This window comes from Neoarius graeffei, chromosome 8 (genome assembly GCF_027579695.1).
Source record: "Neoarius graeffei isolate fNeoGra1 chromosome 8, fNeoGra1.pri, whole genome shotgun sequence".
NCBI lineage: Eukaryota > Metazoa > Chordata > Actinopteri > Siluriformes > Ariidae > Neoarius > Neoarius graeffei.
The window spans coordinates 39955628-39980398 of NC_083576.1; the positions used below are offsets into that span (position 1 = coordinate 39955628).

Here is a 24771-nt window from a genome sequence, read left to right on the forward strand (position 1 = left end):
TGAAATGTTCTTTCAAACACAGTGAACCCATTTTAATGTAGCACTTATATTAGCACTTTGTTTAAAAAAAATTATTTTATCCAGCAGCTTTACCTGTGTATATATATATATATATATATATATATATATATATATATATATATATATATATATATAGAGAGAGAGAGAGAGAGAGAGAGAGAGAGAGAGAGAGAGAGAATATATATATAGACACACACACACACACACACACACAGTATATATCACGGCTCGAAATTCGTGGTGGTCCGGTCGCCCGAGGCGTGTCGTGTACGAGTCAGGCTGTCGTTTTTTTCACTACTGTGCATGCATATAACGCATCTCGTTGAATATCGCGGTAATCACGTTATCAAATTCAATAGATGTGGCCACATTATCGCCCATTTAAACACGTGTTTTTGTTGTTGTTTACATCTACATCTGCCAAAGCTACGTTGCAATGTGGAATTTTCTGAAAGGTGTACAGAAACCACCAGAGACGGGGACAAAGCAACCTCGGTCTGAAGAGGAGAAAAAGGCCGCCGATAAAGCGTATGAGAAGGAGAAATGACAAAGGACTAATAAGCAAATGTGGGAGCAGGGTAGGCCTTGGCTGCGATATGATTTTTATGGAATAATTAATTTTTTTCAAGTTGATTCCTAGTCAATATGAAGCTCCTAATGCTTTCTCTCTCTCTGTGTTGTTCTCATTTATGTATTTAACAACAGTATCAAAATACTCGGGTCTTGAAATAAATGCACATTACTCATGAACAATGGTAACTACTCTCTTTTGTGTTATTTTTGACAGAAGTAAAATTCATACATGAACAAATTTTGGCTAGTTGATTTTCTGTTTGGCTAGTTACTTTGGAAGGTAACTAGACCGTCTGGCTGGTGAAAAAAAAAAAAAAAAATATATATATATATATATATATATATATATATATATATATATATAAAGCTGCTGGATAAAATCATTGACTTAGTGCACTCTGGTGCAGGAGGTCATGGGTTTGTGCCCTGGTTGCGGCAACTCTTGTGAGGGCCTGTAGGCAAGGCCCTTAATGCTACCTCATTAATGAGAGACAGGAGTTATACTTGGATATCACAAGGTCCACGTCAGGTGTTGAGGAACCAGGGCTAACTGATGAGAAACATTGAAACAACTCGTAACTCAGTATTCCAAAACAGCAACTGCTATCACAACTAGAGATTGATGAGATACATCACAAATGCTATAGCAAGGATTGAACTGAAATTGAAGATAGGAACAAAGCTGAACACCTGGATCCACCGTGCCTGACTACCAAGATTGAGTGAAGTACCTCCTGAAAGTCTCCTAGAAGATGTGAATGCAGCAATGTGAACGATCTGGACTGAGACCAACAAGCTGATATACATCAGAAAGGGCTACTTAAGAAATACAGCAAGGTGTCCATACCTGAATGTTCTCCCCTCAATCATCAAAGGTGTACACCCAGTGGCAGGGTAATAACATGGTTCCAGATCCACCAAGGCTAAAGACTGAACAATACTGGAAAGGGATAGGAGAGAAGGAAAAATAAAGACAGTACTCAGTGGCTAATAGACCTGATTACCAAATACAGTAATCTCCCTGAACAAGACCCGGTAACCCGGTAACTTATAAGAGTCTCGAAAAGAACTGGTTCACGCCTACTAGCTAAAGAAGCTGATCTCACTACATGAGCACTTGGCAGCACAGATGAACCAGTTGCTCATGGACCACCAGAGGAGCAAAACATCAGCTACTGGTAGACAGTGCAGTAGCTTGAGACTGCAGAACCATACATACCAATCTGTGCAGCGCCTGGATTGTCTACAGGAAAGCCTAAGACTCAATGCCCCACACATGGATCCTGGAATGCTTGAAACTGTACAACATCAACAGGACTCTCAGAACCTTCATCAAAAACTCAATGAGGCTGTGGAAAACAACCCTAGAGACCAACTTCAAGCCAATAACACAGGTCACCATCAAGTGTGGCATATAGCAAGGAGATGCCCTGTCCCCACTGCTGTTTTGCATTAGACTGAACCCCCCCCAGCCAGATCATATCCAAGAGTGGCTATGGATACAGACTGCAAAATGGAGCAACCATCAGCCATCTCCTCTACATGGATGACATCAAGCTGTATGCCAGGTCTGAGCAAGACTTCGACTCATTGATCCACACCACCAGGATCTACAGCAACGACATTGGAATGTCATTCAGACTAGATAAGTGTGCACGGATGGTAACAAGGAGAGGGAAGGCAGTCAGAACTGAGGAGGTGGTGCTGCCAGATGGCATAATAGGAGATGTGGAAGACAGCTACAAGTACCTCAGAATCCTGCAGGCAAATGGCAACCATGAAGAGACCGCTAGGAAAGCAGTAACAGCCAAATACCTACAGAGAGTAAGGCAAGTCCTGAGAAGTCAGATGAATGGGAAGAACAAGGTCTGGACCATCAACATCTCCACCCTGCCGGTCATCAGATACCCTGCTGCCATGATAAGCTGGCCAAAGAAGAGATAGAGGCCATTGACATCAGGACAAGAAAACTCCTGACAATGCATGGAGGGTTTTACCCCAAATCCAGCATCCTGAGGCTGTACGCTAAGAGGAATGAAGGAGGCCAGGGACAAGTGAGTGTCAGCGCCACTATCCAGGATGAAACAACAAAGATCCATGAGTATATCAGGGTGATTGCCCTGAATGATGATATGCTTAGTGAATCCCTCAGGCAGCAGAAACCCGAGAAGGAAGTGCAAGAGGAACCATCATGGAAAGATAAACCAATGTACGGGATGTACCACCGGCAGATAGAAGAAGTGGCTGATATTGAAAAATTCTACCAGTGGCTGGGTAAAGCTAGACTGGAAGACAGCACAGCTGCACAGGAACAGGCCTGAAGCACAAGATTGATAGAGGCTAGGGTCTACCACACAAAGCAGGACCCCAGGTGCAGACAGTGCAAAAATGCTCCCAAGACAATCCAGCACATAACATCAGGGTGTAAGATGCTAGCAGGAAGAGCGTATAGGACAACCATAACCAAGTGGCTGGCATCATGTACAGAAACATGGACTGGAAGTCCCAAGGTCAAAGTGGGACACACCTCCAAAGGTGGTTGAGAATGACCAAGCTAAGATCCTGTGGGACTTCCAGATACAGATAGACAAACTGGTAATGGCGAACCAAATGGACATGGTAGTGGTGGACAAACAGGAGAGCAAGGCTGTGGTGACAGATGTGGCAATACCAAGTGACAATAACATCAGGAAAAAGGAACTTGAGAAGCTCGAGAAGTATCAAGGGCTGAAAGAAGAGCTAGAAAAGATGTGGAAGATGAACACAACAGTGGTCCCCATGGTGATAGGAGCCCTCGGTGCAGTGACCCCCAAACTGGGAGAATGGCTCCAACAGATCCCAGGAATAATGTCCAAGACTTCTGTCCAGAAAAGCACAATCCTACAAACAGCTAAAATACTGCACAGGACCCTTAGACTCCGAGAGGGATTAGTGGGGAATTATACAGTAAGGATAGATAGATAGATAGATAGATAGATAGATAGATAGATAGATAGATAGATAGATAGATAGATAGATAGATAGATAGATAGATAGATAGATATGCACACAAGAAACAGGACTTGAACAGGACAGGACAGGAGCTGCGTTGTCTTTGCCTACATGGTTTTATCTAAATTCCGATCTAACTTTGATCAAACTCCGGCTGGAGTAGGTCATTTTTAAGACGTTTTTTAAACATCGGCAAAAATCAAGCATGAAATGTGGATTAATGACTCTTGGTGTCTATATCGCTGCATTGCTGATGCTATCAGCTCGTGCCTGCTGGTGTCCACAACAATGGGAACACGCAGGCTTATCTACCTCCTGTTCTGCCGCGACAATAACTTTTGGGCATCATATAATTTACTTAGCCATTAATAAACATGCAGTCATGTCATCAGCTAAATCAACTAAAACAACAAGTGCAAGCCACCGATGGAAGCGGCATTACCCATACAAACATTTGTCCTACCTGGCCTTCATGCTACTCCTCGCTGGGGATATCCAGCTCAACCCTGGGCCTACTTCAGTGGATCCTCTCTCCGGATCAAGCGGCATGGAATACACAAACGAAACCAATGAAAACGGTAGGATCTTGCAATACTCTCCATCTGAAGTTGCAACAAAGACGTGACTGTCTCTCTATCCAAACCATAAATCATGCAAAGATCCTCTGGAATCCTTGCGTTAAGCCGACAGGACTTTTTGGGAGGGCATCTGAATGTTCGGAGCATTATATCCAAGACTGATGAAATTTACAAACTCTTGTCAGACTCTAATCTGGATTTTTTAGGTCTATCCAAAACATGGTTAACGCCGAATTCACCAGACTCTGTTTATGCCGTGCCAGGACATAACATTTATAGACAAGACAGACAGACTGGAAGAGGCGGCGGCCTACTACTATACATTAAGGACTGCTTTTGAAGCACTCGATATGAGCTGACTGTAAACTTTGAATGCATCGCTGTATCTGTCTCGTTGTCAGAGAACATGTTGTTTATAATTGTCTGTCTATATCGACCACCATCATCAAGCAATTCTTTTTATGATGAATTTAAATCACTTGTATCAAACCTTGAACACACTGGGAAGGAATTTATGATACTTGGTGATTTCAATATAAACTGGTCTAGCAAATCAGACAGGAAAAAACTTAAAGATATCACTGGCAAACACAATCTTTCCCAAATGGTTAATGGGCCAACTAGAATTACACGCTGTTCCAATACACAGATTGATCTAATATTCTGTAATCGACCAGAGAGAATCACTACATCATATAACTTTATCACTGGTATTTCAGACCACAATCTAGTGTTGGTGTGTCGAAAACACAAAGAAAAGGTTTATCTACAAACATGAAAATAAAAAGATATCATGCAGAATACCAAAGAAGGATATGCAACTGTTCGAGGAACAATTTAAAACTATTAGATTAGTCTGATTTTAAATATGATGACAGGCCTCTAAATGATAAGTGCACACTTTTCTTAAACATTATTGGAGGTGTGAAAGATAAATTCATGAAGAAATGTACACATGGACGTAAAAAATCCAATTTACCATGGTTAAATGAAGAGTTATGGAGCCTTATGAGGAAAAGGGATCATGCACTTAAAACTGCCATAAAAAGTAAATTGGACAGTGATTACAGGATATTTAAAGGACTGAGAAATAAAGTAATAAGCATGCTCCGTAAATCTAAAGCAAACTTTTTTATTGATCTTATTACCCAGGCAAGAGGTAATGGCCAACAAATATGGAAACACCTAAATACAATGTCAAGGAAAGTAACAAAAGGAAACCAGCCACTAGAGTTAAACATTAATGGAAATATCTCAAGAGATGATAGCGAAATTGCACTGGCTTTTAACACCTTTTTTAAGGAGTCTGTTGAACAATTAGCAACAACTTTTGGTCATAGGAATGTGCTCATCTCCCCACCTAACTATGAATACCCAGTTTTTAATCTCCAAGAAATAAATGAAGAAGAGATAAACAAAATTTTAACTAATCTTAAAGGATCTAAGGCTCAAGATGTATATGGTTTTGATTCCTCCCTGTTTAAGAATAATGCACACGCACTCTGCAAACCCATTACACACCTGGTAAATATGTCCATTAATGAGTGTCTGTTTCCTGATGCTTGGAAAAAAGCCGTGATAATACCTATTTTCAAAGCTGGGGAGACTACTGACATGGCAAACTACAGGCCCATAAGTATACTCCCTATTATCTCCAAGGTAGTTGAGAGGGTTGTCGTACAACAACTCACCACCCATCTTAATTTGTGCCGCGTTCCACTGCATGCAATGCAATTTGGGTTCAGAACAAATCACTCCACAGATACTGCTCTTTGCTACTTTGTGGAAGAATTGAAATCCAAGGTAGACAAGGGTGGAGTAGTTGGAGCAGTTTTTCTGGATTTGAAGAAAGCCTTTAACACCGTAAACCATAATGTTTTAGTTTCTACACTGTCCTTACATAACATCTCAGCTGACATGATTAAGTGGTTTACATCATACCTATCAAGAAGGAAGAATTGCACTAGAATAAATGACACACTCTCCACTGAAAATACCTGTTCAATGGGGTGCCTCAGGGTTCAATCCTAGGCCCTCTATTGTTCAGTGTATATATATATATATATATATATATATATATATATATATATATATATATATTAGTGCTGTCAAAAATGTCGCGTTATTAACGCGTTAACTTGACTCAATTTTAACGGCGATAATTTTTTTATCACGAGATTAACGCTCTGTGACATGATGCCACGCCCCGCACAGCCAGAGTCCTCTGCCCTCCCCCGAAGAGCCACGGTGCTCGGCTTAGGTTTCGTTTTCCCATCGGCGGCTCCAGCCCCACTTTGCAGTGGCTGTGACAAGACGTGTTATGCTCTGCAATAAAAAAAAAAAAACATTGGTACAACCAGTGTTCGAACTATGCCGATATTTTCGGGGGGTCCCTTTATTCCCTTGGGGGGGTGCTTGCGCTTGTCTCAGAGCGCGGCTCTCCATCGCGCGCTCACTTCAGATATGCAAATGCTTCCCATTACACACGATTGCTATGTCAATAAACATCATTTTGACAATATTTTAGAGACCCCCAACATTTCCCAAGTCATGTTTTCAAGGGATCTCATGTCTGTTTCAGGGGATCTCGGATCCCCCGAGTACCCCCGTAGTTCGAACGGTGACCAAGCCCATTCACTTTTTTATGCTGATAAGTGAATTACAATGGTTTTTCATGTGACAAAAATGTGCGATTAAATTGCGATTAATCGCGAGTTAACTATGACAGTCGCGACATTAATCGCGATTAAATATTTTAATCGCTTGACAGCACTAATATATGGTCTTCCCTTAGTTTGCCCTGATGTTAACATCCAAATGTATGCTGATGACACAGTGATATATGTCTATGCAAAAACAAAACAACAAGCAGCATACAAACTCAATGGAGCATTGAGCAAAATAGTTGACTGGCTAGATTACTCTTGTCTGATACTGAATACGTCAAAAACTGTTTGTATGTACTTCTCTTCACGTAAAAACACTACTCAAGAGCCGGACATATTTGTTAAAGGAGAAAAGCTCAATGTAGTAGACGATTTTAAATATTTAGGGGTCATTGTTGACTCTCATCTAACTTTTAAAAAACATATTAAAAAGGTTAATGGTCGAGTTAAAAGGAATCTCGTCAATTTTAAGGTAATAAGGAATCAGATGACCACAGAGGCAGCCAAACTTTATTTTCATTCTATGATTTTAACACACATCTCATATTGCTTGACCACCTGGTCTCAAGCAAATGCAACCGCCATGTCACTAATACACAAATCCTATAAACAGGCACTGAAAATTCTGGACAAAAAATCCAACACCTACCATCACTGTACTATCATACAGAAGTATGGTTTATTTAGTTTGGACAGTTTTATTTTCTTTTCAAACTGCTGTTTATTTTTTTAAATTATAAATGATCTTGCTCCACCTCCCCTTAAGCAATTTGTGAGTCTGTGCAGACCCACAAATAATACAAGGACTACAAGAGCGTCATCTAGAGGGGACTGCATAAGTGTGTTTAGACGTTCTACTTTTGGCCAAAGTGCTTTCTCAGTAAAAACATCAGGGCTATGGAATAGCATTCCTGTTAGTATCAGGCAAAGCACCACACTCAGTACTTTTAAATTAGGTCTTAAGAAATGGCTAAAAGCAGGGCAGCACTGTGGACATTTTTAGTCATTGATCTTGTGTCTTTGTGTTTATTTTATCATATATCATGTTTTTTTGTTTCCTTTAGTTTATCTTTTTAACTATGTACTTGTCACTGCAATATACAGTAGGCCTATATCTGCACATAGTCCCACCCATAACATGTTTTGTTGTCATTTTTTTTTTTATTATTATTTCTAATCTTCTTTTTTAACTTAACATCAATTCCTGTCCAGGGACTACAGATGAAAATTAGCCTTGTGGCTATAATCTGGCTCAATTGTATGTTGTGCATTGTCCCTGTCAAATAAACATTAAACAAATAAACAGACAGACAGACAGACAGACAGATAGATAGATAGATAGATAGATAGATAGATAGATAGACAGACACACGTCAGTGGGGGCCAACATGCTTTAATTTCATGCCGACATGCTTTAAATCTGCTGACATGCTTTTTTTTGCTCCGACACTCACTGAAAAATCATGTCAGATTTCTACCTTGCAATGTTTGGGGCATATTTTGAAGGAAAATCAGTGTTTTGGGCCTGTTTACTGCCAAGATGCACTCAGGCAGACTGGAAATACCCCTGGTAAATCCCCAATCACAGCAAACACCCTCAATCACTTTGCTGCTGCACTGGTACCATGACACTTCAGTGCACGAGTGAGCACCCTTGCACTGACATCACATTTACCTTCACAACCGTTGCTACCCTATGTCTGGGGAACAAGCAAACTTTGTTTGCATACTGTTCACATACTGAAGCCAAGCGAAGATGTCTGGCGTCTGTTGCCCGAAGAAAACTACAGCTAAAAAAGCTCTACTACCGGACTACTTGGATAATCTTAGTCAGACAGAAGCAAATGATAGGTATACGCAGAAATTAGAGTTTATTAGTGGTTCTGAGCCAAACAAAATTCCTTGAAATGACTGGAGCGACAGTGCAGATTTGTGGCAATTCAAAGATTCTTTATTGTCAATTCACTATATATCCAGGACATATATGAGAATCGAAATGCCGTTTTTCTCTCACCTTACTTGTAAAAAACAGATAAAGATTATACATGCGCACACAAAAAAAAAATGGGGGGGGGTATATATAAATATTTATAAATATAGATAATATCTCATCTCATTATCTCTAGCCGCTTTATCCTTCTACAGGGTCGCAGGCAAGCTGGAACCTATCCCAGCTGACTATGGGCGAAAGGCGGGGTACACCCTGGACAAGTCGCCAGGTCATCACAGGGCTGACACATAGACAACCATTCACACTCACGGTCAATTTAGAGTCACCAGTTAACCTAACCTGCATGTCTTTGGACTGTGGGGGAAACCGGAGCACCCGGAGGAAACCCACGCGGACACGGGGAGAACATGCAAACTCCGCACAGAAAGGCCCTCGCCGGCCCCGGGGCTCGAACCCAGGACCTTCTTGCTGTGAGGCGACAGCGCTAACCACTACACCACCGTGCCGCCCTATAGATAATATAGATTTAAAAAAATTAAGAAAAACTATATATATAAATATAGATAATATAGATAAAAATACACTCTAAAATCAATGTACAAAATAGCAGTAGTGCAGTACAGTACAATAAGAAGGTGCTAGAAGAGCAGCTTATGAGGTGTATAGAGGATGTGCAGTCATGTGACCCATCTGTGTTTACTCCACCATATTGGACGGCTTCAAGATTGTTTACCTTGCGCGAGCGTAATGGATCCAGGGAGTAATCCCCAAGAAAATTCGGAAAATACCCCATCTACATCGCACGATAACTTGTCTAAGTTTGTTCAGCATCTTGAAGGTGACGTGAGGCAGCGTTACGTGGAAAAGTGTTCCAGGTTGGGGATTGCAGATCCGTACAACTTGCTGCAATCCTTGTTCAGGGAAATTTGGAGCTGCGGTGCCGGCGATTTGCCCGATCTGGCCTACCATGACATATACAATTTTCTTGTTAATTGTGAATCGTGTTACACTGGCAAAGCCCTCAAAGCTTACAAGAGCCTGGAAGCTTATAAATATTTTGTTGCGGGATGGGTATCCCAACTATACCTCTGGAAGGTTCCGAAGAAGAATATCTACTTGATAACCTCACGGGTAAGTGGCATTAAGACGTTTATCATAAAGAGACTATGCAGGACGTTTTATCGTAAGAATGTTTGAAATCTAAACTCAGCTCCAGATAATGACAGGGTTGTAAATATGTATGTTTTTGTCTGAAAAAAAAAAATCACAAATCACCGCTATCATTATTTGTGCAGAATTATTATTCAATATCAGATATAAATGCATTAGAAGATTACACCTACCTTGTCAAGGACCAGACAGGAGAGGAGATCAAATGCACTCAAACCACAGTTTAATAATAACAGGGGAAAAGGGAATTGGGAGAATGTGTAGTTCAGTGGCAGGAGGACTGAGAGGCCAGGATGGCTGGTGGCATCTGAGGTCTCCCATCCAAGTATTGACCAGGCCCAACCCTGCTTAGCAGCTGAGATCAGACAGGATCAGGCATTGTCAGAGAGGTGTGGCTGTAGGCTGACAGCAGTAGTCCCTCAGCAGGCTGGAGGTAGTGAGCAGGCTGGAACACAGAGTCACAGATCAGATAGCAAGATAGGGGACAGAAATGCAGGGTCAGGTTACCGGGGCTGAAGAGTAGGGCTCCAGGCAGGGCTGCTCACACCGGGTTGATGGAGAGGCAGGCGAGCAGCAGGGCTGGGCAAGCTGGAGATCAGGCGAAGGTACAGGAGAGGCAGGCAAGAGGCAGAGTCGACAGGACAGAAGGCAGATCAGGTTACCGGGGCTGGAGAGCAGACAGAGTCAGACGGAACAGAATATCGTCAGGAGTCAGAGTAGTAGGAACACAGAGCAGGTTATCATGCTGGAAGTTGCAGACGATCTGACACTGAGGCTTGGGAGAACTGCAGCTTAAATACACACAGGGGGGAAGCAGGTGATCGGCAACAGCCAATGACAGTCACTGAAAGTTAATAAGAGGAAGTGAGAGCGGGCGTGGCCGGTAATGCTGAGTGGAGATGTTACCTGAAGAGAGAAGCCCACAGGTAGGACCATGACAGACCCCCCCCCCCCCTCAAGGGACGGCTCCAGAAGTCCCTAGCCACAGATCCACCAAGACGGGTGGGAGGAGGGGGAATACCGGTGGAGGGTCAGAACTCCTCTGACCGGTCAGTGTCCAAGGCCTCAGGATCCGATTCAGAATCAGACTCGGGGACAGTAGCGGTTGGCGCATCGTCATTCCGACAAGGACTCCTTGGTCGACCCCTCCGGTTGGCCGGCTGGTCCGGATGCAGGCGATGAAAGGTGCTGATGAGGGTACAGTCTAAAATTCTCCCAGCAGGAACCCACATTCTCTCCTCAGGACCATAGCCCTCCCAATCCACCAGGTATTGGAGGCCCCTGCCCCTGCGTTGTGACTTCAGCAGTCGCCGGACGGAGTAGACCGGGCCACCATCGATGAGACAAGGAGGAGGAGGAGAAGGTGCAGCTGGGACCAGCGGGCTCTCGTGCACTGGCTTAATCTTTGAGACATGGAAGGTGGGGTGCACTCTCATAGACTTGGGCAGTCGGAGCTGGACAGCAGACTGGCTGATTATCCTCTGGATCAGAAATGGTCCGAGGTGCCAGCTTACGAGACTCCACTTGGAAGGGCAGGTCCTTGGCTGACAACCACACCTTCTGGCCCACCCGGTAGGTGGGCGCAGGCATCCTCTGCCGGTTGGCTCCAATGGAGTAGCTGGTGACTGACTTGAGGAGTGCAGCACGGGCTTGAGACCAGGTGCAGCGGCATCAGCGTGCATAGGTGAGGGCAGACGGGCAGGTGACCTCTCCCTCCTGGCTGGGGAACAGGGGTGGTTGGTAGCCATACACGCAGTGGAATGGGGACAGTCCAGTGTCTGAGCTGGTGAGGGAGTTGTGCGAGTATTCCACCCACAGCAGGTGCTCACACCAGGCCCTAGGGTTGCGTGATGCCATGTACTGAAGTGCCTTCTCCAACTCCTGGTTAGTCCACTCAGACTGGCCGTTGGACTGGGGTCGGAATCCGGAGGTGAGGCTGGCAGTGGCCCCGAGCAGGTGACAGAATTCCTTCCAGAAAGAGGAGGTGAATTGCGGCCCCCGGTCCGAAACGATGTCCCTGGGCAGCCCATGGATGTGGAAGACCTGCTGCAGGACGATCTGGGCAGTCTCTTTGGCCGATGGTAGTTTTGGGAGGGGAACAAAGTGTGCCATCTTGCTAAAACGGTCCACGATGACAGTCATGTATGACAGTATGGTCCAGTATGACAGTCATCCCGTTAGAAGGGGGCAGACCCATAACAAAATCCAGGGAAATGTGGGACCAGGGTCACATAGGCACGGGCAGAGGCTGGAGCAAACCGGCAGGAGGCCGGCTGGAGGATTTATTCTGATTACAGGTAGGGCAGGCTCGGACGAAGTCTCACACATCCCTGCTCATAGATGGCCACCAGAACCGTTGGGCGAGCAGGTGGTAGGTGCGAGTGGAACCAGGGTGGCAGGCTAGATGGGAGTCATGTCCCCATTGTATAACCTGGGATCGCAGGTCTTCAGGAACAAAGAGGCGACTTGCAGGGCATGCACTGGGGCTGGGTTGGTCACGGAGGGCTTCCCACACTCGTTCTTCGATGTCCCAGGTCAGAGCAGCAACGATACAGGGGTCAGGTAGGATGGGAGCCGGATCCTTGGAGGAGGCATCATCCTTCTGGAGCTGGTGGGAGAGTGCGTCAGGCTTGGTGTTGCGAGATCTGGGCCGGTATGAAAGGGTGAAATTGAATCTGGTGAAAAAGAGAGCCCAGCGGGCCTGTCTGGGGTTGAGTCGTTTGGCGGTGCGGATGTATTCCAGATTCTTATGGTCAGTCCAGACCAGGAATGGGACTACGCACCCCTCCAGCCAGTGACGCCATTCCTCCAGGGCGAGCTTGACCGCCAGCAGTTCCCGGTTGCCTATGTCGTAATTGCATTCAGCCGGCGATAGCCGGCGGGAGAAGAACGCACAGGGGTGGAGTTTGTTGTCATCCGCTGACCTCTGTGAGAGCACTGCCCCAACTCCCACATCAGAGGCGTCCACCTCAACGATGAATTGCCGCTCCGCATCTGGCATCTGGAGGACGGGAGCAGTGGTGAACCGAGCCTTGAGGGTGGCAAAGGCTTCGTTGGCAGCTGGAGTCCAGGTGAAGGGCTGTTTGGTGCAGATCGTGGATCCCTGGAGCAGCTCGAAGGCGGAGGTAAGCAGTGGGACAGGGTATCGGTTCTTGACGGTGATGTCGTTGAGACCCCTGTAATCGATGCAGGGGTGCAGGGATCCATCCTTCTTTCCCATGAAGAAGAACCCAGCGCCGGCGGGAGAAGAGGATGGACGGATGAGGCCGGCAGCCAGAGAGTCACTGATGTAGACCTCCATCGCCTTCCTTTACAGGGCAGACAGAGAGTAGAGACGGCCCTTGGGTGGTGCAGTGCCTGGGAGGAGATCAATGGTGCAGTCGTAGGGCCGGTGAGGAGGCAAGGAAGTGGCCTTGGCTTTGCTGAATACCTCCTGAAGGCTGTGATAACACACTGGGACATTAGTGAGGTTGGGGGCAGAGCTGGCAGGTGGAGTACAAGGGGTTAGAGTGGAGGCTCGTAAGCAGGTCCGGTGGCAGTCCTTGCCCCATTCTCTTATTGCTCCAGTGGCCCAGTCGAGGTGAGGACTGTGCTGGCGGAGCCATGGATAGCCCAGGATGAGAGGTTGGCCAGGGGAACGGAGCAGGTGAAACTGGATGGTTCCGTGGTGGTTGCCTGACAGAGTCATTGGGACAGGGGCAGTGAGGCGGGTGACGGTGCCAAGGAGATGGCCATCCAGCGCCCTGGCTGGAATGGGAGAGGATAAGCGATGGCTTTGCAGACCCAACTGGCGCGCAAGCTCGGTGTCCATGATGTTAGCCTCGGCACCAGAGTCAACCAGGGCGGCCAGGGTGTGGGTGGAATCCGACAGACGAAGGCAAACTTGGAGCATAGGTTTCTGGCTGGTGGAGGATTGGATGATCATTGAGCTCAGCCGGGCCCCTCCTATGTCCGGTGAGCTCGGGCTTCTCCATGTGCTGATGACTGACTGAGTCTGGCGGGCCCTCTCTCGTCGACGGGTCTGGACCCGGCGGTCAATGCGGACAGCCAGGGCGATGGCCTCATTGAGTGTCGACAGTTGTTCATACGAGACCAATTCGTCCTTCATGTAGTCGGCCAGGCTGCGCAGAAAGGCGTCCACCAGCGCCTGCATGTTCCACTTGCTGCGCTGGGCCAAGGTCCGGAAATAGATTGAGTAGTAAGCCACTGTTCGTCTGCCTTGGCGAATACTCATCAGTCCCCTGGATGCCTCTACCGCCGACGAGCCCAGGTCGAAGACCTTAATCATCTCCGCTGCAAACAGGGAGAAGGAGGTACACACCGGTGTCCGGCGTTCATACTCAGCAGTCCCCCACAGGCGGGCGCGGCCAGTCAGACGAGTGATGACGAAGGCCACCTTCGCTGCCTCCAACGTGAAGGTTCTGGGCTGCAGGTCGAACAGCAACCGGCAGCTGGTCAGGAAAGCACGGACTTGGGAGGGGTCACTGTCAAAACACTCCGGACTGCCGACCTTGGGTTCCGGGGCATCGAGTGCAGCAGGAGCACCTCCCGGAGCTGGCCAGTCAGCAGCAGGTATGACAGGGGCTGATGCAACGAGGGGCAGCGATGGTTGACTCGGAGGAGCAGGGGGTGCTAGGGCGGTGAGCAGCTGGAGTGCTTGGTCCAGTCGTTGTTGCTGGAGCTGTTGCCCAAGCTGGATCAGGGCTGCAACGTCAGCAGATATCTGACTGACATCTCCTTCAGTGCACTGCAGCTGGTCTAGGGCAGAGGGTTCGGGCGCTGACTCCATGTCTTGGTCAGATCGTTCTGTCAAGGACCAGACAGGAGAGGAGATCAAATGCACTCAAACCACAGTTTAATAATAACAGGGGAAAAGGGAGTATGTGTGTGAAGTTCAGTGGCAGGAAGACTAAGAGGCAGGGATGGCTGGTGGGAACGTGGTGGTGACGTCTGAGGTCTCCCATCCAAGTATTGACCAGGCCTGACCCTGCTTAGCTTCTGAGATCAGACAGGATCAGGCATTGTCAGAGAGGTGTGGCTGTAGGCTGATACTACTTGGGCTTCAGGCAGTCTCCCAGCAGTAGTCCCTCAGCAGGCTGGAGGTAGTGAGTAGGCTGGAACACAGAGTCACAGATCAGATAGCAAGATAGGGGACAGAAATGCAGGGTCAGGTTACCGGGGCTGAAGAGTAGGGCTCCAGGCAGGGCTGCTCACACCGGGTTGATGGAGAGGCAGGCGAGCAGCAGGGCTGGGCAAGCTGGAGATCAGGCGAAGGTACAGGAGAGGCAGGCAAGAGGCAGAGTCGACAGGACAGAAGGCAGATTAGGTTACCGGGGCTGGAGAGCAGACAGAGTCAGACGGAACAGAATATCGTCAGGAGTCAGAGTAGTAGGAACACAGAGCAGGTTATCACGCTGGAAGTTGCAGACGATCTGACACTGAGGCTTGGGAGAACTGCAGCTTAATACACACAGGGGGGAAGCAGGTGATCAGCAACAGCCAATGACAGTCGCTGAAAGTTAATAAGAGGAAGTGAGAGCGGGCGTGGCCGGTAATGCTGAGTGGAGATGTTACCTGAAGAGAGAAGCCCACAGGTAGGACCATGACATACCTGATATGAAGTGTTCACTACAAATTCGGCTGGTAGAACTGGGGTACCAGTTTTCTCTTCGCACAGCGGACACCCATTTTGCACGTCTCTCCTCGTCTGTGGGGAATCTATAAAATGACAGGCCCTCCTTTTGGCCCTGTTTATTGGTACAACCAAATGCTGAACAAGATATAACCATTCTCGAAAGATTTACTCCCACACACTTGATAATTAGAATGGGTTCATCTAAGTTCTATGCGCGGCCATGCCGTCCAAGATGGCAGATAAACAAATATCACGTGACCTCGTGACGTCACGTGCACGCTCTCTATATGACAGTAGTGCAAATGAGCAATAGCAGCAGATACAGCAGTAATGCTAATGTTTGTGGTGTGATGTGCAAATGGATGAGTAATGCTAATGTTTGTGGTGTGATGTGCAAATGGATGAGTAATGCTCATGTTTGTGGTGTGATGTGCAAACAGATGAGGTAGTTTTCTTGTGTGAATGAATGTGTTACAGACCAGGGGTAGGGGGTAGGTAGTGGACAGAGTTCAGCATCCTGACAGCCTGGTGGATGAAGCTGTTTAGCAGTCTTGTGGAGCAGGCCCGGAGGCTCCGGTACCTTTTCCCTGAGGGCAGGAGGCTGAAGAGTGAGTGTGAAGGGTGGGAGATGTCACCAGCGATGCTGATGGCTCTGCGGGTGAGACGGGAGTGATAGATGTCCGTAAGGGAGGGCTGAGGGGTACCGATGATCTTGCTGGCCATGTTCACTATGCGTTGCAGAGTCTTCCGGCAGGAGGCACTGCAGCCTCTGTACCACGCAGTGATGAAAACAGTGAGGACACTCTCAATGGTGCCCCTGTAGAATGAGCACATGATGGAGGGTGGGACTCATGCACTCCTCAGTTTGCAGAGGAAGTAGAGGCAAGTTTGAGCCTTCTTGGCCAGCGATGAGGTGTTGTTGGACCAGGAGAGGTCCTCAGCGATGTGCACCCCTAGGAATTTGGTGCTGCTCACCCTCTCCACTGCAGCACCATCGATGGTCAGAGGGGGATGCTGTGAGTGACCTCTCCTGAAGTCAACTACAAACTCTTTGGTCTCCTCCACGTTCAGGAAGAGATTGTTGTCTTTACTCCACTCGACCAGTTGGCTCACCTCATTCCTGTAGTTGGCTTCATCGTTGTTAGTGATGAGGCCCGCCACAGTCGTGTCACCCGCAAACTTGATGATGTGCTTGGTGCTGTAGATTGGTACACAGTCATAGGTTAGCAGGGTGAAGAGCAGCAGACTGAGCACACACCCTTGTGGGGCCCCTGTGCTCAACATGATGGTCCTGGAGGTGTTACTGCCGACCCACATGTTCTGTGGCCTCCCTGTAAGAAACTCCAGCACCCAGTTACAAAGAGAGGTGTTGAGTCCCAAATGTCTGAGTTTTTGTATTAGCTGCTGGGGAATGATTGTATTGAATGCCGAACTGTAATCCAAGAACAGCATTCGCACATAGGTGTTCTTTGAGTCCAGGTGAGTGAGGGCTGGGTGTAGAGTAGCGGAGATAGTGTCCTCTATGGACCTGTTTGACCTATATGCAAACTGGAACGGGTCATGAGAGGGAGGGAGAATGGACTCGATATTCTACATGACCAGGCTCAAAGCACTTCATGATGATGGAAGTCAGTGCTCCGGGCCGATAGTTGTTATAGTTAGATGGGAGGGGCTTCTTTGGCACTGGTATTATGGTTGTAGCTTTGAAACACGTGGGGACAACAGCTTGGTTCAGGGAGATGTGAAAGATGTCAGTGAGGACATCCCTGAGCTCCATGGCACAGTCCTTCAGAACATGACCAGGTATGTTGTCAGGTCCAGCTGCCTTACATGGGTTGATCCTGGAGAGGGTCCTCTCCACATTGGCTGGATCCAGACATATGGTCTGTTCATCCGGGGGAGGAGTGGTCTTCTGTGCTGGTGTGTCATTTTGTGTTTTAAAGCATCCAAAGAAGTCATTTAGGCAGTTTAGAATGTGATGTCACTCTCACAGGTCTGTGGTGGGGGTTTGTAGTTTGTGAGGGTTTGAATGCCACGCCAGAGAGACTGTGCATCTCTGGTGTTGCTGAAGTGTCCAGATATTTTATTTCTGTACTGACGTTTTGCCTCCCTGATGCCGTGGGACAGGTTGGCTCTGGCTGTTGTTAGACCTGCAGTGTCACCAGCCCTAAAAGCTGCATCTCGAGCCTGCAGGAGCCTGTGAACCTCTCCTGTCAGCCAAGGCTTCTGGTTATCATGAATAGTGATGGTTTTTCAGTGAGTGACATCATCAGTGCATTTAGCGATGTATGATGTGATGGCCTCAGTGTATTCCTCTAATGCCCCTTTTCCACCAAAGCAGTTCCAGGGCTGGTTCGGGGCCAGTACTTAGTTTGGAACTGGGTTTTCTGTTTCCACTGACAAAGAACTGGCTCTGGGGCCAGAAAAACCGGTTCCAGGCTAGCACCAACTCTCTGCTGGCCCAGAGGAAAGAACCGCTTACGTCAGCAGGGGGGCGGAGTTGTTAAGACTGACAACAATAACAAGACCGTGAAAGATCGCCATTTTTAAGCGACGAGAAGCCGCAGCTGTACAAACGCGAAGTAATTTATTATTATTGTTGTTGTTGTTGTTGCCGCTGCTGCTTCTTCCGTGTTGTTTTTGCTTTGATATTCGTGGCAAGGTTTATGCAAACGTAGCGCCGTAACTTCCGTATACAGCGACGTAACTGACGTATACAGCGACGCAATGACGTATGCAGCGACGTAATGACGTGGCTCCGCTTAGACCCGCGAGCTATGGAAAAGCAAACTGGTTCTCAGCTGGCTCGCAAGTTGAACAAGTTGTGAACCAGCACCAGCACTGGCTCCGAACCAGCCCTGGAACTGATTTGGTGGAAAAGGTCAGTAAGTCTATGTGGTCATTGTAAGTGGCTGCTTCTTTGAAAATGTCCCAGTGTGTTGTGCTAAAGCAGTCTTTCAGAGCATAGGAGGCCCCCTCTGGCCACACATGTACCTCCTTTTGTGTTGGTCTGATGGCTCTCACTCTGGGTCTATATGCAGGTCTCAGCATGATGGTAATGTGATCAGAGAGACCCAGGTGGGGGAGGGGGGAGGCCTTGTAAACTCCTTTATGAGTTGTCACCTCTTATTGGAAAGTCCACATGCTGATGTAATTTGGGCAGTAAAACCTTTAAATCTGCATGATTGAAGTCACCTGCTGTGATGAGGAATCCATCTGGATGTGCTGTCTGTTATTCACTGATGGCCTGGTAGAGTTCACTGAGTGCCTCGCTCCTAACGTTGGTGTTAGTGGTGGGAGGGATGTAAACAGTGACGAGCAGAATCGATGTAAACTCCCTCGGTCGGTAGAAGGGTCGGCACTTGATGATGATAAACTTCGCCAGCGGAGAACAGTGTTTGTGCACAACAGTAGCATTCTGGCACCAAGCATCGCTGATGTAAACACACACTCCCCCGCCGTGAGTCTTGCCTCCTTCCATAAAGGCTTGGTCAGCATGGTAGCATGTTAACCCAGCTAGCTGGATAGCAGAGTCTGGGATGTTGTTATTCAGCCAGGATTCCGGAAAGATTAAAAAAACACAGCAATCCCTCGCATCATGTAGCACAGATTGCATGAGTTCTATGTGATCAATTTTGTCTAGTGAGCGTACATTAGCCAGAATGAGGGATGGTATCGTGGGTCTGTGTGGGCTAGCGGCTAGTGGCTAGCCTAGAGTGGATACCTCCGCACTTGCCACGCTTCTGTTTCCTCTCACACTGCCTCCTCTCTGGGTGAGACACAGCAGGCGAGTCCAGTGATGTTGTAGTCTGGCAGAGAAGACCCAGGCCTCGAAGTTCCTCAATGACTTTCTGGTCCAAGACGAGACGTTTGGTCATATTTCCTATAGCTAGAAGCCAGTGGCGATAATATCTTATGACCGACATTGTCAGTGCACTACTCGCACATGTACTGTATGTAGACATATAGCACACAGACATACCCTAGAACACGCACTTTTAGACACTAAATGCGGAGAGGGGACACTGCGTCCATACGCGCTGCCATCTTGAAGCTACATTAGCTACATGTTGGAATATACCTTCTTTTTCCTAAAGAGTCCCGACACAGAAGAACAGTTAAAAACACTACAAAAGCAAGAAAACCTTCTTTGTGTAAAGACTTTTCCCCCCAACATCAGCTTTTGGGAACAGAGTGCTACAGAAGCCAAAGCATTTACTCTCAAAGGACTCCTACCTGAACTGACCAGGGGTTCTCAACCTTTTCTGCTTTGAGGCCCACCTATTCATACTTGTAACAAGTTGGGGCCCATTAAAAAAGATCCCCAATTATTTGGGCTCATCTATTCTATTAGAATCTAATAATCTATTGTAAAGTGTATTAATGGGATACAACATCACTCCCTGTTACAGATGGGAGCCCAGGAATTAAATAAATGCAATAAAAACAAACTGGTTTTAATTGTAGGTATTGTATTTCAAACTGTATGGATGTACCAGAAGCCAACATAAAACCATGCATGCAGGGCATTCTCAGTCAAAAGGGATTAATGATCCAAAAGTGGAGTCTGGTCAATTAACATAAGAACTTATTGCCATGTTTGTGTTCAGCAAACAAGCAAGTTATTAAAACCAAGAAATACACTCAAAAGAAGTGGCTATAGAAACCACTCAATGAGATAGATCCTTACATGCTAACAAAGAAGGATTTTTCCTCTGAGTTGGAAAATTATCCATCCGTTGGGTTCCCTCTCATCTCAAACTACGTAGTGCTGCAGACATCATTCTACATGGTCAAACAGATGAAAACCTGGAAGAGCATGGAGGCATACAATTTTTTATATGTGGCTGGGTTAAAAATCTGGAGATCAGGACATTACAAGCTAGACAGCAGTAGACGGATCCAAGTGCAGGAAGAGTGTTTATTAGCAGGCGTGATATTTAAGTGAAGTTTATTTTTACAGTGCTTTTAACAATATACATTGTTACAAAACAGTTTTACATAGAATTAAATACTTTAAACATGAGCTAATTTTATCCCTAATTTATCCCCAATGACTAAGCCTGTGGTGACGGTGGCAAGGAAAAACTCCCTCAGATGACATGAGGAAGAAACCTTGAGAGGAGCCAGACTCAAAAGGGAACCCATCCTTATTTGGGTGATAACAGATAGCGTGCTAATAAATAACTTGCTTTTATAACTATGTCCTATATAGTCACAAAGTACAATTGTGTAACCAGGAAATTCATTATAGTTTTAACATGAAGTCTGTTTTGTTGAAGGAACTGTTCATTGATGGAAACTTGAGTGTAAAACTGTTCATGACAACTGAAGTCCTAAAGTTAGCAAGTCGACTGTAGTCCTCAAACATAAATGTATTACTGTAAGTGTCCAGAGCCATTTTCCAAAAGCAAAACAGAAAGCAGAGTATTTAAACAGCGTTATAAACATGGCCAGAAACAAATGTGACAGTGATAATGATGCTTCACAAAGCCTCTGTGAAAACAGCTTCTGTATCTGTGCATGCTGGTTGCGCTCAAATCAGCATCAGGTGTTTCCCATAATGGCTGGGACCCAAGTGTGTGCACCACGCCCTCCATGAGAGTGCGTGGCCACTCGAGCTGTGCCAGACTCAAGCATGCAAAGGCACGACAGTCAAGTGTTCACCTACTATGTATCCACAACTTTTAGCTCATGTGTGTATCGCCACCAAAATGCCTCATTTTCATCGATAACCCATCACAAAGCACTGCGAGCTGTTGTGTGACCGTAGCTTAATGAGGTGGATGTGACTTCGGATGCAACCCAGCAATTGTACCTTACCATGAGTAAAAATTAGCTTCAACTTGAAAAAAGTTCATGGCCCACTAGATGGTGCTTCACAGCCCACTAATGGGCCGTGGCCCAATGGCTGAGAAACACTGGGCTAGATGGTATTCCGGCCCTCCATGACTCAGCAACCCAAAGGACATCTAGGTACAGAGCTATTTGTACGCTATCATTTATACAGTGATGCTTATTATTGTTAAAACAATATCTGAAGGGTTATTTTTTATAAAATAACAAAATATCTTGCTCTAGACTTTCAAACAATATTGAAAGATTTTATTTTAATTTTGTCTAATAGTGGATGGTACAGTAATTACAAACGCTAACAGAATCAGCACATTCTAGTTGTAGCTATAGTCATACAGTAACTATAATCACCCTTGTAATAATAATTTCAATAAACGGTTAATGTTCAGTTCCCTCTTCATTTATTCTCTGTTCAAAAATCACAGCTGAGTCACACAGGTGGATAAGTGTGTAATGGACAATAACAATTTTATCCAAACTATTAAGTATTAAGTAGGCCTAAGTATAAAGGGCATTTGTGCAGCAATATGCAGTCTGCAAACAACAGCATCACAGACCTCCACTTGTTGTAGCAACCCTTTCAATTATGTTAACAGTAAAAAGTGACAGTGTCAGTACCACTATAATATGCTTCTAAAAGTCACCAGATGCCACCAAATGAGCTCCCTTTTTTCAAAATTATATATATAGTCGCACCATGGGATTTTTGTACCAGATGGTCTGTTTACAGAATGTGTCAAAAGGGCATTGAAAAGCAAGTGATATTTTGCACCATTTTCGCTTGCTGATCCCGTAGGGGCACTGCTGAGGTGATTATTCATTCATAGTTACTGGATCAGCCAGTAAAAACAGTGCAAAATATTGTGTGCTTTTCAACGCCATTTCTAAACATTCTGTAAACAGACCATCTGGTACAAAAATCCCGTGGACATGGAGAACCAAAATAAATCTCTATATGTCATTCGTGAGGAAATCACTGAATTGTTTTGATAAATTTGGGTACTTTGTTTGTGAATGTGTCTATATAATAAACAGAAAATCACATGTTGGCTTGAAAATATGAAGTTTACCTTCTTGTGTTGAAAAACTCGCATTTTTCATATGAAATACTGTACATTGTAGCTCTGAGTGACATATTTTCTGATAATCCAATCCAATGATGTCATTCCCAGTGTTTTCCCACTGACTTGACATGCGTTGTCAAAATGGCAAACCGGTTCAAAATTAAAATTATTTTGATTAAATTGGTATTTTTATATTTTTGTGGAAGTGTCCATATAATATAAAAGACATGACACAGTGTGAAGATATGAAGTTTATCTTCTCGTGCTGAAAAATATTTCACTCATTTGCTTCACTCACTTGTGAAATACACATTCACCACTCAAAGACAAAGTTCATATCTTCGCACACCCGTGTAATATCATATGGTATACTCAATCATTCAAGAAAAACTAACCATTTAAAATCCTATTTTAAATGAAAGTGGATTGGATTTGAAGTAGAAGATGATTTAGTATTATACAGTACATACACTAAATAATACTACACTGATAATATAAAATAGTATTATAATACTATTATACTCTATTTATGATACTAAATCATTTCCTCCCTGTGATGACCTGGCGACTTGTCCAGGGTGTACCCCGCCTTTCGCCCGTAGTCAGCTGGGATAGGCTCCAGCTTGCCTGTGACCCTGTAGAAGGATAAAGCGGCTAGAGATAATGAGAAATCATTTCCTACTTAAAGTCCAATCCACTTTCATGCTGGCTGTCCTCTCAAAGCCTTGAATATGTGGTGGTGCAGTGAAAACTGCTTTGAGGTGCTGAGTCACTGCCTGAGTCACTTATGATAAATGCAGTGCAGCTCTCCACAGGTAAACAAAGACACTCCCTCACTCAGTGCTCTTGACATTGCAGTATGATTAAGGAGTAGATTTAGATTTGTGTTCAGCCCACACACACACACACTTTATTTTTATTTATTTATATATTTATTCAATGGATATGAGCAATCATATGCTCTGATGGGCTACTCTACAACTAGGTTATCAGCTCATATACCGTGAGAAGAGAAAAACAAAATGGCAGAGTGTATTGCTGAACCAACTGAGGATGAAATACACCACTTGTATTTTTCATACATCAAGTACATAGAAAGTACATCAGGGACATTGAGTAACATATTTTCCAATATCTTCACTCTGATGATATCACTCACAATGTTTTCCTGCTGACTTGACATGTGGTGTCAAAATGGCGAACCGGTTTCAAAATTAAAATTATTTTGATTAACTTGCATATTATTTGTAGATGTGTCTGTATAATAAAAAGAATATTCACTTGTTCATTTCATGCCACCATGTACTATATATATATATATATATATATATATATATATATATATATATATATATATAAAAACATACATACAGTATATGGAAAACATTATCAGTGTCTCTAGTTTTACTATATATAGGTATGTGTTTGAGGAACTGTCAGAGTGCAGGCACTTTCGGATGTCTGTGCAGAGGAAAGCGGGGAAGGAGACTGTAGACGAAGCCAAAACGAGAGACTGGAGGCGAGGTCAGGAAACAAGCGAGGGTCAGGTGATCGACAAACAACGTAGAAGAGGTGAGACAAAGGTCATAAACGAAATAAGGCAAGCAAAGGTCAGAAAATTGAGAGACAGTCAGAAAATGCAAGGCTTGGTATGGACTGAATTAAAAAGAATGATACTTCACATTGGAGTGGTATGAAAGAGTGGCTTAAGTAGGGGGAGAGCTAATTAGGGAGATGTGTGGCAGCTGTAATTAATACTCTGGTGACAGAGGGTGCTGTGGTTCTTGGGGATTGTAGTTCTGAGTGTCCATGTTTGTAGTTTGTGTGTTCTCAGCAGATTTACTGACAGAAAACACCCAAGGAGTTCCATCTGGGAGCTATAATCTTTCGAGGACGCCCCCTACCTCGTGGTGCAGGTTTGTGTGGGTGTAGGGCATGGAACTCTTGCTCGAGGAGAGGGTCTAGAATGTCCTTGGCAGGAATCCAGCTTTGTTCTTCAGGTCCATAACCTTCCCAATCTACCAGGTATTTGACTTGCCCTCTTCTGTGTCTAGAGTCATGGATCTTATTTACCTGACGTAGAGGTCATTCTCTAGCAGGCATTTAAGAACCGTTCTAACGTGCTTCTGGTGGCTTTCTTCATCTGGGGAGTAGGTCAGGATGTCATCTATGTACGTGATGGCATATCTAGCTAGCATGTCCCGTAGCACATCGTTGATTAGGCACTGGAACATGCTAGGCACTGAAGAAAGACCATATGGCATCA

General features: G+C 45.4%; 1 long non-coding RNA gene across 1 annotated transcript in view; it reads right to left on the reverse strand.

Moving 5' to 3' along the window:
- Positions 1-24771, reverse strand: part of LOC132890610 (uncharacterized) — a 63634-nt gene that overhangs the window by 15778 nt on the left and 23085 nt on the right. The gene's annotated exons all lie outside the window — the stretch shown is intronic.